Raw genomic sequence first — 16,189 nt, forward strand, 5'->3', positions numbered from 1 at the left:
TAGGACCTGCATCCATCAGCACCTGCCACGTGGTGGCATTTCCACCTGGTCCACCAGCCTGAGAGGACGCTGTGTGCCTCCTATGGAGATCTTCCCACGGGGGTCTTTTCCTGCTGGCGTTTCCCAGAGGCTGTAGCACACCAGCAAGAAGAATAAATCAAAAAGGAGTGCTAGCCGGGCATGGTGGCTCATGCCTGTAATCCTAGCACCTTCGGAGGCTGAGGTGGGTGGATCACTTGAGGTCAGGAGTTCGAGACCAGCCTGGTCAACATGGTGAAACCCCATCTCTACTAAAAATACAAAAATTAGCTGGGTATGGTGGCTCAGGCCTGTAATCTCAGCTACTTGGGAGGCTGAGGCCAGAGAATTGCTTGAACTCTGGAAGCAGAGGTTGCAGTGAGCTGAGATCATGCCACTGCACTCCAGCTTGGGCAACAGAGTGACACTCCATCTCAAAAAAAAATTAAAAAAAAAAGAGTACTCCTGGGCGCAGTGGCTCATTCCTGTAATCTCAGCACTTTGCGAGGCCGAGGCAGGCAGATTACGAGGTCAAGAGTTCGAGACCAGCCTGGCCAACATGTTGAAACCCCGTCTCTACTAAAAATACAAAAATTAGCCGGGCATGGTGGCGCGTGCCTGTAGTCCCAGCTACTCGGGAGGCTAAGGCAGGAGGATCGCTTGAACCTGGGAAGCAGAGGTTGCAGTGAGCCGAGATCACACCACTGCACTCCAGCCTGGGCAACAGAGTGAGACTCCATCTCAAAAAAAAGGAGTGCTAATGGAACACTGTCCAGCCAGCTGTTGTAGGGACGATGTAGCCTGTGATGTCAGGGATAAGAAGGTCTCCTCCTCCAAGGGAAAAAGATGTTTTCACCTTAAAATTTCATCATTAGGCTGGGCATGGTGGCTTATTCCTATAATTCCAGCACTTTGGGAGGCAGAGGTGGATGGGTAGATCTCTTGAGGCTGGCATTCCAGACCAGCCTAGGCAACATAGTGAGACCTCATTTCTACAAAAAATATAAAAAATTAGCCAGGTGTGGTGGTGCATGCCTGCAGTCCTAGCTACTTGGGAGGCTGAGGTGGGAGGACCCCTTGAGCCTGGGAGGTCAAGGTTGCAGTGAGCTGTAATCACACCACTGTACTCCAACCTGGGCAGCAGAGCGAAACCCTGTCTCAAAACAAAAAATTAAAAATGAAGATGAAATAAAATAAAGATTCATCATTATAAATTCATGCTTTTTAACTGAAGATATTATCTCGTATTAAAACGGAAAAACCGGCTGGATGCGGCAGCTCATGCCTGTAATCCCAGCGCTTTGGGAGTCTGAGGCAGGTGGATCACTTGGGGTCAGGAGTTTGAGACCAGCCTGACCAACATGGTGAAACCCTGTCTCTACCAAAAATACAAAAATTAGCCAGGCAGGGTGGCACACGTCTATGGTCCCAGCTACTCAGGAGGCTGAGGTGGGAAAATCATTTGAATTCAGGAGGCGGAGGCTGCAGTGAGCCTAGATCACACATCGCTGCACTCCAGCCTGGGCAACAGAATGAGACTCCATCCCAAAATAAATAAATAAATAGAAAAGACTTCTGGTGACTATAGTCCCAGCTACTCAGGAGGCTGAGATGTACCAAGCAGCAGTGAGCTATGATCGTGCCAGTGCACTCCAGCCTGGGCAACAGAGCAAGACCCTGTGTCTAAAAAATAAAATAAATAATTTTTTTTTTTGAGGTGGAGTCTCACTCTGTTGCCCAGGCTGGAGTGCAGTGGTGAAATCTAGGCTCACTGCAACCTCCACCTCCCGGGTTCAAGAGATTCTCATGCCTCAGCCTCCTGAGTAGCTGGGATTACAGGCACATGCCACCACGCCCAGCTAATTTTTGTATTTTTAGTACAGTCGGGGTTTCACCATGTTTTTTGTAGAGATGGGGGTCTCACCATCTTGCCCAGGCTGGTCTTGAACTCCTGACCTCAAGTGATCTGCCCACCTCGGCCTCCCAAACTGCTGGGATTACAGGCGTGAGCCACTGTGCCTGGCCAGAAGAATTTCTTGTCATTGTAATGTGTAATTTGATATATCAGTGAGGCTGGACATGGTTTCTCATGCCTATAATCACAGCACTTTGGGAGGAAGAGGTTCTGCCAGCCTGGACAACATAGCAAGACCCTGTCTCTACAAAAAATACAGAAATTAGCCAGGGGTGGTGGTGCAGGCCTGTAGTCCCAGCAATTTGGGAGGCTGAAGCAAGAGGATTGCTTGAGCCCAGGAGTTCAAGTTTGTGGTGAGCTATCATTATACCACTGCACTCCAGCCTGGGCAACAGAGCAAGGTCCTATCAAAAAAAAAAGCAAAGACTTCTGAAAGAGAATGTCCCTCAGTCAGCTACAACTTGGGTGACTGACTTTACAAGAACTTTCTTTAAGAAGAGTTTGCCCAAGGGGTAAGGACACTAGATGCTCTCCAGGAGAATGGGAGAAATTTCTTTTTGCACAGCCAAATATGGGTGTATGGGAAAATGGGCACTTTGATAAAGAGGAGAGAGAGTCCCTTTGAGAAGCTTGCCTAGGGTGATGTCTTCTGTGATCAGCAGAACCACTAAAATGCAATGGGTTAAACCAATATCTCTGCATGAAACTTTCAAACAAGGACCATTTTTTTGTAAAATGAGGGGGAGGAACTTAAGGCTGGGTGTCCTAAAAGTTACACTGACCAGTCATGACTGTGATTGCAGTTTAAAATAATAGACTCTGGAGGGTCAGAGCTGTGAAGTGTTTTGATAGGTAAAGGAGTCAGGGCTCTCCAGAGGAACAGAAACAATAGAACAGAACAAGTGGGGCGGGGTGGCTCACACCTGTAATCCCACTTTGGGAAGCCGAAGTGGGTGGATCACTTGAGGTCAGGAGTTCAAGACCAGCCTGGGCATCTGTGTATGTGACATTCCAGCCAGTGACGATTATAATGGAGCTGAAAAACTGCTATCGCCTAGTGACGTCGTAGTGCAATGGGTGACTCCTGTGTTTGTGGTGATGGTGGTATAAACAAACCTACTGCACTGTCAATCCTATAAAAGTAACGCACCTACAATTATGTACAGTGCATAATACTTGATAATAAACAATTATGTTACTAGTTTATGTATTTACTTTTCCTGTTACTGTTATTTGAGAGCCTACTTCTTCTATTTATGGGTATATATATGCATATATAAGGTGTGTGTGTGTGTGTGTGTGTGTATACATATATATATATTTTTTTTTTTTGAAAAGAAGTTTTGTTCTTGTTGCCCAGGCTGGAGTGCAATGGTGCGATCTCGGGTCACTGCAACCTCCACCTCCCGGGTTCAAGCGATTCATCCGTCTCCGTCTCCTGAATAGCTGGGATTACAGGCATGCGCTGCCACGCTTGGCTAATTTTTTTTGTATTTTTAGTAGAGACGGGGTTTCACCAGGTTGGTCAGGCTGGTCTTGAACTCCTGACCTCAGGTGATCCACCCACCTCAGCCTCCCAAAGTGCCTGGATTACAGGTGTGAGCCACTGTGCCCAGCCACATTTTTTTTTTTTTTTTTTTGAGACAGAGTCTCACTGTGTCGCCCAGGCTGGAATGCATGACAGGATCTCGGCTCACTGCAGCCTCTGCCTCCCAGGTTCAAGCGATTCTCCTGTCTCAGCCTCCCGAGTAACCAGGATTACAGACGTGCACCACCACGCTTGACTAATTTTTGTATTTTTAGTAGAGACAGAGTTTCACCATGTTGGCCAGACTGGTCTTGAACGCCTGACCTCAAGTGATCTGCCTGTCTTGGCCTCCCAAAGTGCTGGGAGTACAGGTGTGAGCCACCGCGCCTGGCCTACTTATGTATATTTTAAAAGTTAACTATAAAACAGCCTGAGGCAGGTCCTTCAGGAGGTATTCCAGAAGAAGGCATTGCTATCACAGGAGACGGTAGCTCCATGCGTGTTATCGCTCCTAAAGACCTTCCAGTAGGACAAGGTATGGAGGTGGAAGACAGTGATATTGAGGATCCTGACCCTGGGTAGGCCTAGGCTAATGTGTGTGTTTGTGTCTTAGAATTAACAAAAAAGTTTCAAAACTTAAAAATAAAGGCTGGGCGCGATGGCTCACACCTATAATCCCAGCACTTTGGAAGGCTGAGGCGGGTGGATTGCCTGAGCTCAGGAGTTCAAGACCAGCCTGGGCAACACGGTGAAACCCCGTCTCTACTAAAATACAAAAAATTAGCCAGGTGTGGCAGCGTGCACCTGTAATCCCAGCTACTCGGGAGGCTGAAGCAGGAGAATCGCTTAAACCTGGGAGGAGGAGGTTGTAGTGAGCCAAGATGGTGCCACTGCACTCCAGCCTGGGAGACAGAGCAAGACTCTATCTCCAAAAATAAATAAATAAATAAATAAATAATAAAATAAAATATTTAAAAATAGAAAAAGCTGATAGAATAAAGATATAAAGAAAGAAAATAATTTTGTACAGCTGTACAGTAGGTTTGTGTTTTAAGCTAAGTATTATTACAAAAGAGTCAACATTTAAAAAAATTTTAAAGCTTATAAAGTCTTTCGGTTTTCAGCTTGGAGGAGGATGTGGTGCAACTTTCTTTTGTTGTCCCAAATCCAGGTTCATCTGACACCAGCTGCCTAAGTTCAACCCCAGTGAGATCAAATTAATACACCTGGGGTGTACTGGGGGTGAAGTCAGTGCCACAACTGCACTGGCTCCCAAGATCAGCCCCCTAGGTCTGTCTCTAAAAAAGTTGGTGATGACATTGCCAAGGCAATCGGTGACTGGAAGCGTATGAGGATTACAGTGAAACTGACCAGAACAGACAGGCCCAGATTGAGGGGGTACCTTCTGCCTCTGCCCTCATCATCAAAGCCCTCAACAAACTGCCAAGAGGCAGAAAGAAACAGAAAAACATTAAACACAGTGGAAATAACACTTTTGTTGTTGTTGAGATGGAGTCTCACTCTGTAGCCCAAGCTGGAGTGCAGTGCCGCAATCTCAGCTCACTGCAACCTCTACCTCCCGGGCTCAAGTAATTCTCGTGCCTCAGCCTCCCTAGTAGCTGGGACTACAGGTGAGCCCCACTGTGCCTGGCTAATTTCTTTTATTTTTTAAAGTATAGACGGGGTTTCACCATGTTGCCCAGGGTGGTCACGAACTCCTGAGCCTGAGCTCAGGCAACTGACCCACCTCGGCCTCCCAAAGTGCTGGGATTACAGGCATGAGCCACCACACCCTGCCTGGAAATAACATTTTTGGATTGTCAAGGTTGCCCAGGCATCAATCTTTAGCCAGCGTACTCTCTGGAACCGTTGAAGAGATTTTGGGGCCTGCCCAGTCTGTGGGCTGCAATGTTGATGGCCGCCACCCTCATGACATCATAGATGACTTTTAACGGTGGTGCGGAGGAATGCTCAGCTAGTTAAGCACCACAAAGGACAATATTTTAATAAAGGATCATTTGACAACCAAAAAAAAGTTTATAAAGTAAAAAAGTTACATTAAGCTAAATTTAATTTACTGAAGAAAGAAAAACATCTTTAATAAATTCAGTGTAGCCTAAGTGTTCATTGTTTATAAAGTCTACAATAGTGTAATGTCCTCAGCCTTCGTTCACTCACCACTCACTGACTCACCCAGAGCAACTTCCAGTCCTGAAACCTCCATTTATGCTAAGTGCCCTATACAAGTGTACTATTTTTTATCATTTATACTATATTTTTACTGTACCTTTTATAGGTTTCAATGTGTTCCTTTTTAAGATTTATTTGGGGACAGGTGCAGTGGCTCACACCTGTAATCCCAGCACTTTGGGAAGCTGAGGAGGGCAGATCATCTGAGGTGAGGAGTTTGAGACCAGCCTGGCCAACATGGCAAAATCCCGTTTCTACTAAAAATACAAAAATTAGCCAGGTGTGGTGTTGCGCACCTGTAATCCTAGCTACTCAGGAGGCTGAGACAGAAGAATCGCTTGAACCCAGGAGGTGGAGATTGCAGTGAGCCGAGGTCGTGCCACTGCACTCCAGCCTGGGTGACAGAGCAAGACTCTGTCTCAAAAAAAAAAAAAAAAAAAAATATTTGGGCCTGGCACAGTGGCTTACGCCTGTAATCCTAGCACTTTGGGAGGCCAAGGTGGGTGGATCACGAGGTCAGGAGTTCGAGACCAGCCTGGCCAACACGGTGAAACTCCCATCTCTACTAAAAATACAAAAACTAGCCGGGTGTGGTAGTGTGCACCTATAATCCCAGCTACTCAGGAGGCTGAGGCAAGAGAATCACTTGAACCCAGGAGGCAGAGGTTGCAATGAGCCACAATCACACCACTGCACTCCAGCCTAGGCAAAGAGTAAAACTCTGACTCAAAAAAAATTAAATTAAATTTTAAAATAAGATTTATTTATTTTTTTGAGACAGAGTCTCACTCTGTTGCCCAGGCTGGAGTGCAGTGGCACAATCATGGCTCACTACAGCCTCAACATCTTGGGCTCAAGTGTTTCTCCCATCTTAGTCTCCAGAGTAGCTGGGACCACAGGTACACACTACTACATCCAGCTGATTTTTTAATTTTGTAGAGACAGGGTCTCTCCATGTTTCCCAGGCTGGTCTCGAACTCCTGGGCTCAAGTGATCCTCCTGCCTCAGCCTCCCAAAGTGCTGGGATTATAGGCGTGAGCCTCCATGCCCAGCCTAGATATGTTTAAATACACAAATACTTACCACTGTGTTACAATTGCCTACAGTATTTAGTACAGTAGCATCTGTACAGGTTTGTAGCCTAGGAGCTACAAAATAACATTTTGACAGCAATCTAGGCATCCCTTAGCCCAGTCAAATGGACATAAAATTAACCATCACAGGCCGGGCGCAGTGGCTCACACCTGTAATCCCAGGAAGAATTGGAATTTGGGAGGCCGAGGTGGGCGGATCACGAGGTCAAGAGATCCAGACCATCCTGGCCAACATGGTGAGACCCCATCTCTACTAAAAATACAAAACTTAGCCAAGTGTGGTGGCACACACCTGTAGTCCCAGCTACTCAGGAGGCTGAGGCAGGAGAATCGCTTGAACCCGGGAGGTGGAAGTTGCAGTTAGCCCAGATTATGCCACTGCACTCCAGCCTGGGTGACAGAGTGAGACTCTGTCTCAAAAAAAAAAAAATTAACCATCTCACTAGATCATATTGTTCAACACCCTATTTTTGCAGATTGAAGTTTAAAGGGACAATTGATTTATGCAATATCTTTTTTTAAAAAAATTAAATTAGGTTAAACATAAAAAACTTTTTTTTTTTTTTGAGACAGGATCTCACTTCAGTTGCCTGGGCTGGAGTGAAATGGGGCGATCTTGGCTCACTGCAGCCTCAACATCCCCAGACCAGCTGATTCTTCCACCTCTTCCTCCCAAGTAGCTGGGATTACAGTCACACGCCACCACACCTGGCAAATTTTTTGTATTTTTAGTAGAGATGGGGTTCCGCTATGTTGCCCAGGCTGGTCTCAAACTCCTGGACTCAAGCAATCCATCTATCTTGGCTTCCCAGAGTGCTGGGATTACAGGCGTGAGCCACAGTGCACGGCCTGATTTATGCAAGATATTATAGCCCGTGCCTGGTCCCTAGGTTATTGACTCTTAGATGAAGTTCCTTTCTATGACATTGAGCTCCAGAACCAGAAAGCTGGACATTGAAAATATATCTATCTTTATTCCTTCTGGATAGATTTGAGTTTATAAGAATATGTTTGGCCAGGCACCTGTGATCCCAGAACTTTGGGGAGCCCAGGCTGTAGGATCACTTGAGCCCAAGAGTTTGAGACCAGTCTGGGCAACATAGGGAGACCCCATCTCTACAAAAAAATTAAAAATCACCGAGGTGTGGTAGTGTATGCTGTAGTCCCATCTACTTGGGGAGCCGAGATAGGAGAATCACTTGAGCCCCAGAGGTCAAGGCTGCAGTAAGCCATGACGGAGCCACCGCGCTCCAGCCTGGGCAACAGTGCAACACCAAGAAAGAAAAAAAGAGGCCGGGCACAGTGGCTCATGCCTGTAATCCCAGAACTTTGGGAGGCCGAGGAGGGTGAATCACCTGAGGTCAGGAGTTCAAGACCGGCCTGATCAACATGGTGAAACCCCACATCTACTAAAAATACAAAATTAGCCAGGTGTGGTGGCACATGCCTGTAATCTCAGCTACTTGGGAGGCTGAGGCAGGAGAATCACTTGAACCTGGGAGGTGGACTTGCAGTGAGCCGAGATCACACCATTGCACTCCAACCTGGGCAACAAGAGCAAAACTCCATCTCAAAAAAAAAAAGAAGAAGGAAAGAAAGAAAGGGTGGGGGAGAGAGAGAAAGGGAGGGACAGAGGGGGAGAGAGGGAGGGAAGGAAGGGAGGGAGGGAGAGGGAAGGAAGGAAGGGAGGAAGGAAGGAAGGAAGGAAATGAAGGAAGGAAAGAAAGGACTGAAAGAAAGGAAGGAAAGAAAGGAAGAAAGAAAGAATATGTTCCTCTTTAAACCACTAGCATCCCCCTATGAAATAATGAGTGTAGGCAATGATCATCAATATCTGCCAAAACCATCTAGATAAAGGCTGAAGGGAAGTTGCTTAATAATGAATGCGTCAGGCAGACAACACCCAAACCCCAATAATCAATTTTAAAACCACGAAAAGAGAGACAGCCAGACTTTACATCCTCCTAATGTAATACAATAAAAGTGCATTGCACCTTGCTTAAGAGAAAAAGAGGGCCGGGTGCTGTGGCTCACGCCTGTAATCCCAGCACTTTGGGAGGCCAAGGCGGGCGGATCACGAGGTCAGGAGATCTAGACCATCCTGGCTAACATGATGAAACCCCGTCTCTACTAAAAATACAAAAAATTAGCCGGGCATGGTGGCGGGCGCCTGTAGTCCCAGCTACTCAGGAGGCTGAGGCGGGAGAATGGCGTGAACCCGGAAGGCGGAGCTTGCCGTGAGCCGAGATCGCGCCACTGCACTCCAGCCTGGGCGACAGAGCCAGACTCCGTCTCAAAAAAAAAAAAAAAAAAATAGCCGGGCGTGGTGGCGGGCGCCTGTAGTCCCAGCTACTCGGGAGGCTGAGGCAGGAGAATGGCGTGAACCCAGGAGGCGGAGCTTGCAGTGAGCCGAGATCGCACCACTGCACTCCAGCCTGGGCGACAGAGGGAGACTCCGTCTAAAAAAAAAAGAAAAAAAGAGCCGAGCAAGGTGGCTCACGCCTATAATCCCAGGACTCTGAGAGGCCAAGGCGGGAGGATTGCTTGAACTCAGTAGTTTGAGACCAGCCTGAGCCATATAGTGAGAACCAATCTCAAAAAATAAAAATAAATAAACAGGGCCAGGGCGGTGGTTCATGCCTGTAATCCCAGGACTTTGGGATGCTATGGCTAGTCTTGAACTTGAGCCTTACTTGAACCCAGGAGTTCAAGACCAGTCTGGACAATATAGTGAGAAATATTTTTTTACAAAAAAAATCAGCCAGCTGTGGTGGCATGCACTTGTAGTCTCAGCAACTTGGAGGCTAAGGTGGGAGAATCGCTTGAGCCAGGGAAGTGGGGGTTGCAGTCAGCTGAGATCATGCCACCGCACTCCAGTCTGAGAGATAGAGCAAGACCGTGTCCGAAAAAAAAAAAAAAAGAAAAAAAAGTTAAAGGCTTTATCTGTTAGCGATCTAGACTGTATAATTAAAGATGAAATGATGGGCTCACTGGGATTCTGTTTAAAACGATCTAATGGTGGCCAGGCACAGTGGCTCATGCCTGTAATCCCAGCACTTTGGAAGGCCAAGGCGAGTGGATCACCTGAGGTCAGGAGTTCGAGACCATCCTGTCCAACATGACCAAACCCCATCTCTACTAAAAATATAAAACTTAGCTGGGCATAGTGGCAGAGGCACCTGTAATCCCAGCCACTCAGCAGGCTGAGACAGGAGAATTGCTTGAACCCGGAGGCAGAGGTTGCAGTGAGCCAAATGGCGCCACTGCACTCCAGCCTGGGCAACAGAGCAAGACTCCGTCTCAAAATTAATAAGTAAATAAAATGATCCAATGGATGTATGGATGAAACAAGATTGATTGTATATTGATTATCATAGTAGTGGGATGATGAGTCCATGGGAGGGGAAATACTGTTGTGTCTGCTTTTGTTTATATTTGAAATGTTCCATAATAAAAAGTAAACCCACAACCTCCAGTCGTTGTGTTATTGCAACTGAGCTAAAAGGACAAGAGGTTTTTATTCACAGCCCAACAAGTTTATGTGGGAATATCCAGATGAGGGCAGTGCAGGAGTGCAGCCAGTTCCTCCAGGCTGGGCAGACAGAAAGCAGGATCCCTGGAGAAAGAGAAAAGAAGCTGCTCCCTCCACCACAGGTGTAAACATGGGCTTCAAGGCAGCTATTTGCTGCTGACATGCACCTAGCTCCTCTCCTTCTTCCCACAGGGCTGCAACAATGGGTTCATGTGTTTGACCCCTTTTCACTTCTAAAGCTGTACTCTGTTTATTTTGATTTACATTCACCTTCTATATAAACATACAACGTGGGCTTACACACCATGGAAAGCTCAAGGTTTTTTTTTTTATTTGAGAAAAAAAGTCTCACTCTGCCGACCTGGCTGGAGTAAAGTGGTGCAATCATGACTCACTGCAGCCTCGACTTTCCCAGGCTCAGGTAATCCTCCCACCTCAGCCTTCAGAGTAGCTGGCACTACAGACACTCACCACCACACCCTGCTAATTTTGTATTTTTAGTAGAGATGGGGTTTTGCCATATTGCCCAGGCTGGTCTTGAACTCCTGGGCTCAAGCGATCTTCCCACCTTGGCCTCCCAGAGAGCCGGGATTTCAGGTGTGAGCCACTATGCAGTGCCAAAATAGGATTTCTTGACACATGAAAACTATATGAAACTCAAATTTAAGTATCCATACATACAGTTGTATTGGAACACAGCTGCACTCCTACTTATGGCTGCTTTCACACCACAATGGTGGAGTCACAGGTAAAGTTTGCAGCCAAACAGCCTTCAAAGGCTTGGAGGGCTGGGCATGCTGGCTCATGCCTGTAATTCCAGCACTTTGGGAAACCAAGGCAGGAGGATTGCTTGAGCCCAGGAGATTAAGACCAGCCTGGGTAACAAAGAAAGACCCAGCCTCTATAAAAATAAATAAGGCCGGGCACAGTGACTCTCGCCTGTAATCCCAGCACTTTGGGAGACCAACGCGGGTGGATCACCTGAGGTCAGCAGTTGATTACTGGCCTGGCCAACATGGTGAAACCCTGTCTCTACTAAAAATACAAAAAAAAAAAAATTAGCCGGGCATAGTGTTGGGCACCTGTAATCCCAGCTACTCGGGAGGCTGAGGCAGGAGAATCACTTGAACCCAGGAGGCAGAGGTTGCAGTGAGCTGAGATTGTGCCATTGCACTCCAGCCTGGGCAACAAGAATGAAGCTCTGTCTCAAAAAATAAAATAAAAATAAATAAGTAAATAAATAAACAAACAAATGAATTAATTTTTAAAAGCTTGGAGGTTCCCAAGATGGATCTGAATCCATGGGACCAACCTGATAATGCAACCAGTGTAGTTTACAGAATGCTAAACCTCGTACAGCCACACTGGTGTTTATGTGCCCATCTCATTGTAGGCCAATGGGGGGTCCTGTCTGGAGTTAACCAGTCTTGCCTGGGAAGCTAGATCTATTGGAGGCTTCCTGGGGAGACTCTGGATTCTCGCCTAATGAGTCAAGTGTGCCCAAGTTCCTTAGGGTCACTGCGACCCAGACCTCTGAGAGGCCCACGAGGTCTGAACAGTCCATCCAAAGTCCTGGAGACAGTCACAGTTGCCTCACCTGTTGTCTGCATCGCAAGCCAACTAGAATTAGTCTAGCCCTAGCAATGCAGCAACTCAAATGGACAGTTGCTGTTTCTTGGTGTGCTTCCAAACCCCCTTCCTACCTGTACACCTCCCCGCATTGTCCTCAGAGTCTTAAGTACATTAAAAAAAAAAAGGAGGGGGGGCAAGAAATAGAAACTTCCCTCCTGACAGCTCTACTGCCTGTCCCCACTGCTTCTCATATTTTACACTGGCAGATGGCTGTACCCAGCCCCTCCACTGCTGGGGAGGTCTTCTCCAGGGCACGCCCCTCCACTCCCCCAAAGGTGAAGGGTGACTGTCCTGAGAGGACGGGGTGGTAAAGGGAGGTGTGAGGCTGCGAGAGAGCTGGCAGGCTGGGGGTAGAGGGGTGGCTCCCCAGATGCCTGCAGCTGCTCAGATGTTTATTTGGAGCCTTCTCTAGGCTGCCCAGAGGGTTGGGGACATGCCCTTGAGGCACAGACCCGGAACCTTGTAGGGCAACAGGAGTGAGGGCCTTGAAGAGATGGCCCTCTCAGCCCCCATGCTGTGCTGGGGCCTTGGCAGCAACTATATCTGCCCAAGTCTTACTTGGCCAATGATGCATCGTTTATATTTTGTGTTTATTTTTTGTAGAGATCGGGTCTGGCTATATTGCCCAGGCTGATCTCAAACTCCTGGGCACAAGTGATCCTCCTACTTCGGCCTCCCAAAGTGCTGGAATTACAGGCTGAGCCACCTGGCCCAGGGACTTTTGCCCCACTTCGGGCTCTCTTCTTGTTTGTCTTCTTTATTTGGTTTGGTTTATCTTACTTTCCACTCACACGCCTGGGCTCACATCTGTCCCGGATTAGAAAGTGATTCCAGTGTCGATGTCCTGATGCCATGTGAGATCAAAGGCAGCAGCCCCAGGAGCCATGAAGGCATTCCACGATGGTGTGGTGGGGGAGAAGGAGACCCAGGCTTGCAGGAAGAGGGCAAAGTCCTCAACCACCATCCATGACCACCAGGGAAATACAGTGAGGCCCATGGAGTAGGGGAGCCCTGTACCCCACAGGCTAGGGGGTTATCTTTTTAGCCACTTGTATTGTCTGGGGTCCTCTCAAGGCTGCAGGAAGGAAATCCCTCCAATGTAACCTTGCCATGACCTCTTGCACCTCCCTGATGTAAAAATGAAATGCTCCCTACACAAATGTCTCCAGCCTGGACCAAAGGGTCACTGGTGCCTGCCTTTCATTCATTCCAGACACTGTTCCCATTTCTCCTGACCTCACCTAAGCCCCTCACCCTTTTTTTCTTTTCTGTTTTTTTTCTTTTTTTTTTTTTTTTTGAGACAGAGTCTCACTCTTTTGCCTAGGCTAGAATGCAGTGGTGCAGTGGCACAGTCTTGGCTCACTGCAGCCTCCGCCAACCAGGTTCAAGCAATTCTTATGCCTCAGCCACCTCAGTAGCTGGGATTACAGGCGTGCAACACCACGCCCAGCTAATTTTTGTATTTTTAGTAGAGATGGAGTTTCATCATGTTGGCCAGGCTGGTCTCGAACTCCTGACGTCAGGTGATCCGCCCGCCTCGGCCCCCCAAAGTGCTGAAATTACAGGCGTGAGCCACCGCACCTGGCCACACTTCACCCTTTAATGAGCCATGGGGTACTGGAAGAGGAAAGGCCCACAGGATGAGGGTCTGGTTGCCTCACTGATTCCAAACCAGAGCTTGGCTGGGGAAGGAGGGCCATCCTGATTTCACCTTTGTGTGGGATTCATCTAGGTATCCCCAATTTCAGTCTTGCTTCTTCATGTTTTGTTTTGTTTTGTTTTTTTTTTTTTTTGAGACAGAGTTTCACTCCTGTCGCGCATCGCCCAGGCTGGAGTGCAATGGCATGATCTCGGCTCACTGCAACCTCCACCTCCCGGTCCAAGTGATTCTCCTGCCTCAGCCTCCTGAGTAGCTGGGATTACAGGCACCCGCCACCAGGACTGGCTAATTTTTGTATTTTAAGTAGAGACAGGGTTTCATCATGTTGGCCAGGCTAGTCTTGAACTCCTGACCTCAGGTGATCTGCCTGCCTCAGCCTCCCAAAGCACTGGGATTACAGGCATCAGCCACCATGCCTGGCCCTCCTTTCCCCTATTAAAATGAGAGTTCTTCCCATTATCATTCCATTGGGGAAAAAATGAGAGTTCACAGGGGGCAAAAGAGAAAATAATGTAGTCTAGGCTGGGCTGGGTCCATTGTCACACTGCTATAAAGACATACCAGAGACTGCGTAATTTATAAAGAAAACAGGTATAATCAACTCATGGTTCTACAGGCTATACACGCTTCGACTTCTGGGGAGGCCTCAGGAAACTTACATTCATGGCAGAAGTCAAAAAGGAAGCAAGCACCATCCTCACACAGCAGAGCAGGAGAGAGTGAGAGTGAAGAGGAGAGGCTACACATTTTCAAACAACCAGATCTCATGAGAACTCTATGACAAGAACAGCAAGTGGGAAGTCCGCCCCTGTGATCCAGTCACCTCCCACAAGACCCCTTCTCCAACACTGGGAATTACAATTCCACATGAGACTTGGGTGGGGATACAGAGCCAAACCATATCAGCCTAGCACACAACTATAAACCAGGGAACAGGCTGGGCGTGGTGGCTCATCTCGGTAATCCCAGCACTTTGGGAGGCTAAGGGGGGGCGGATCACTTGAGATAAGGAGTTCAAGACCAGCCTGGCCAACACGGTGAAATTCCGTCTCTACTAAAAATAAAAAAATCAGCCAGACATGGTGGCAGGTGCCTGTAATTCCAGCTACTTGGGAGGCTGAGGCAGGAGAATTGTTTGAACCCGGGAGGCGGAGGTTGCAGTGAGCCGAGATTGCACAGTTGCACTCCAGCCTAGGCAACAGAGTGAGACTTCTTCTCAAAATAAATAAATATATAAACAAACAAACAAACCAGGAACCAGATGCTCTTCTGCCTTCAAATTTCAGGTGCACGTGGGGAAAGAAGTAGAACATTCAACTCACCCATGAGACAACCTCAAGAAATCAGCAGCATTTTAGAATCTCTCTTCCAGGCACTGTGGACTCCTCTCACTAAAGTCGCAGCTACTCTCAAAGGAGCTTAAAGAGATGGGAATTTTCTCAGGGAAACCAAGCTTCCTGTACGCCCACGGCCTTCCAGTGACTATGTGACCATCGATGCTTCAGCTATCAGATGAAAGCAAGCCCCTGGGATTCTGTCTCCACTCTCTCAGGGGAGGGCTGGCCAGAGTTTGATCTCCCTTTTTCTTTCATCCTGATCTTCTACAGTATCTATTTTATCTTAATAAGAGGTAGAGTAATTCCTCCCACTTTCATCTTTCTTTTTTTCCCAAGATTATTTTCCTGTTCCTAGAGTCTATATATTCCCATGTACATTTTAGAATAAACTTGTCTATATCTACAAAATACTTTGCTGGGATTTTAATAGTAATTACACTTCTAAAAAAAATTTTTTGGCTGGGCTCGGTGGCTCACGCCTGTAATCCTAACACTTTGAGGGGCCAAGGCGGGTGGATCACCTGAGGTCAGGAGTTCAAGACCAGCCTGGCTAACACGGCAAAACCCTGTCTCTACTAAAAATACAAAAGTTAGCCAGGCGTGGTGGCACCTGCCTGTAATCTCAGCTACTTGGCAGGAGAGTCACTTGAACCTGGGAGGTGGAGGTTGCAGTGAGCCAAGATCGCATCACTGCACTCCAGCCTGGGTGACAGAGCGAGACTCTGTCTCAAAATAAAGAAATAAATAAAACTAAAAATTAAAAAAAAAATTTAGAGATGGAGTCTCACTATATTGCCCAGGCTAGAGTGCAGTGGCTATTCACAGATGCGATCATTTCAATTACAGCCTCAAACTCCTGGGTTCAAGGGATCTTCCTGCCTCAGCCTCCCAGGTAGCTGGGACTACAGGTGTACGTCACTGCACCTGACTCAATTTGGGCAGAATTGACCTCTTTACTACATTGAGTATTCCACTTCATGACCACAGTATATTTCTCCATTTACTTAGGTCTTTTAAAATTTTTTCATCAGGCTGGGCATGGTGGTTCACATCTATAATCCCAGCACTTTGGGAGGCTGAGGCAGGAGGGTCACCTGAGGTCAGAAGTTCAAGACCAGCCTGTCCAACATGGTGAAACCCCGTCTCTACTAAAAATACAAAAATTAGCTGGCGTGGTGGCGCGTGCCTGTAATCCCAGCTACCCAGGAGGCTGAGACAGGAGAATCACTTGAACTCAGGAGGCAGATGTTGCAGTGAGCTGAGATCAAGCCACTGCACTCCAG

The sequence above is a fragment of the Pongo pygmaeus genome, chromosome 7 (assembly GCF_028885625.2).
Source record: "Pongo pygmaeus isolate AG05252 chromosome 7, NHGRI_mPonPyg2-v2.0_pri, whole genome shotgun sequence".
NCBI classification, from domain to species: domain Eukaryota; kingdom Metazoa; phylum Chordata; class Mammalia; order Primates; family Hominidae; genus Pongo; species Pongo pygmaeus.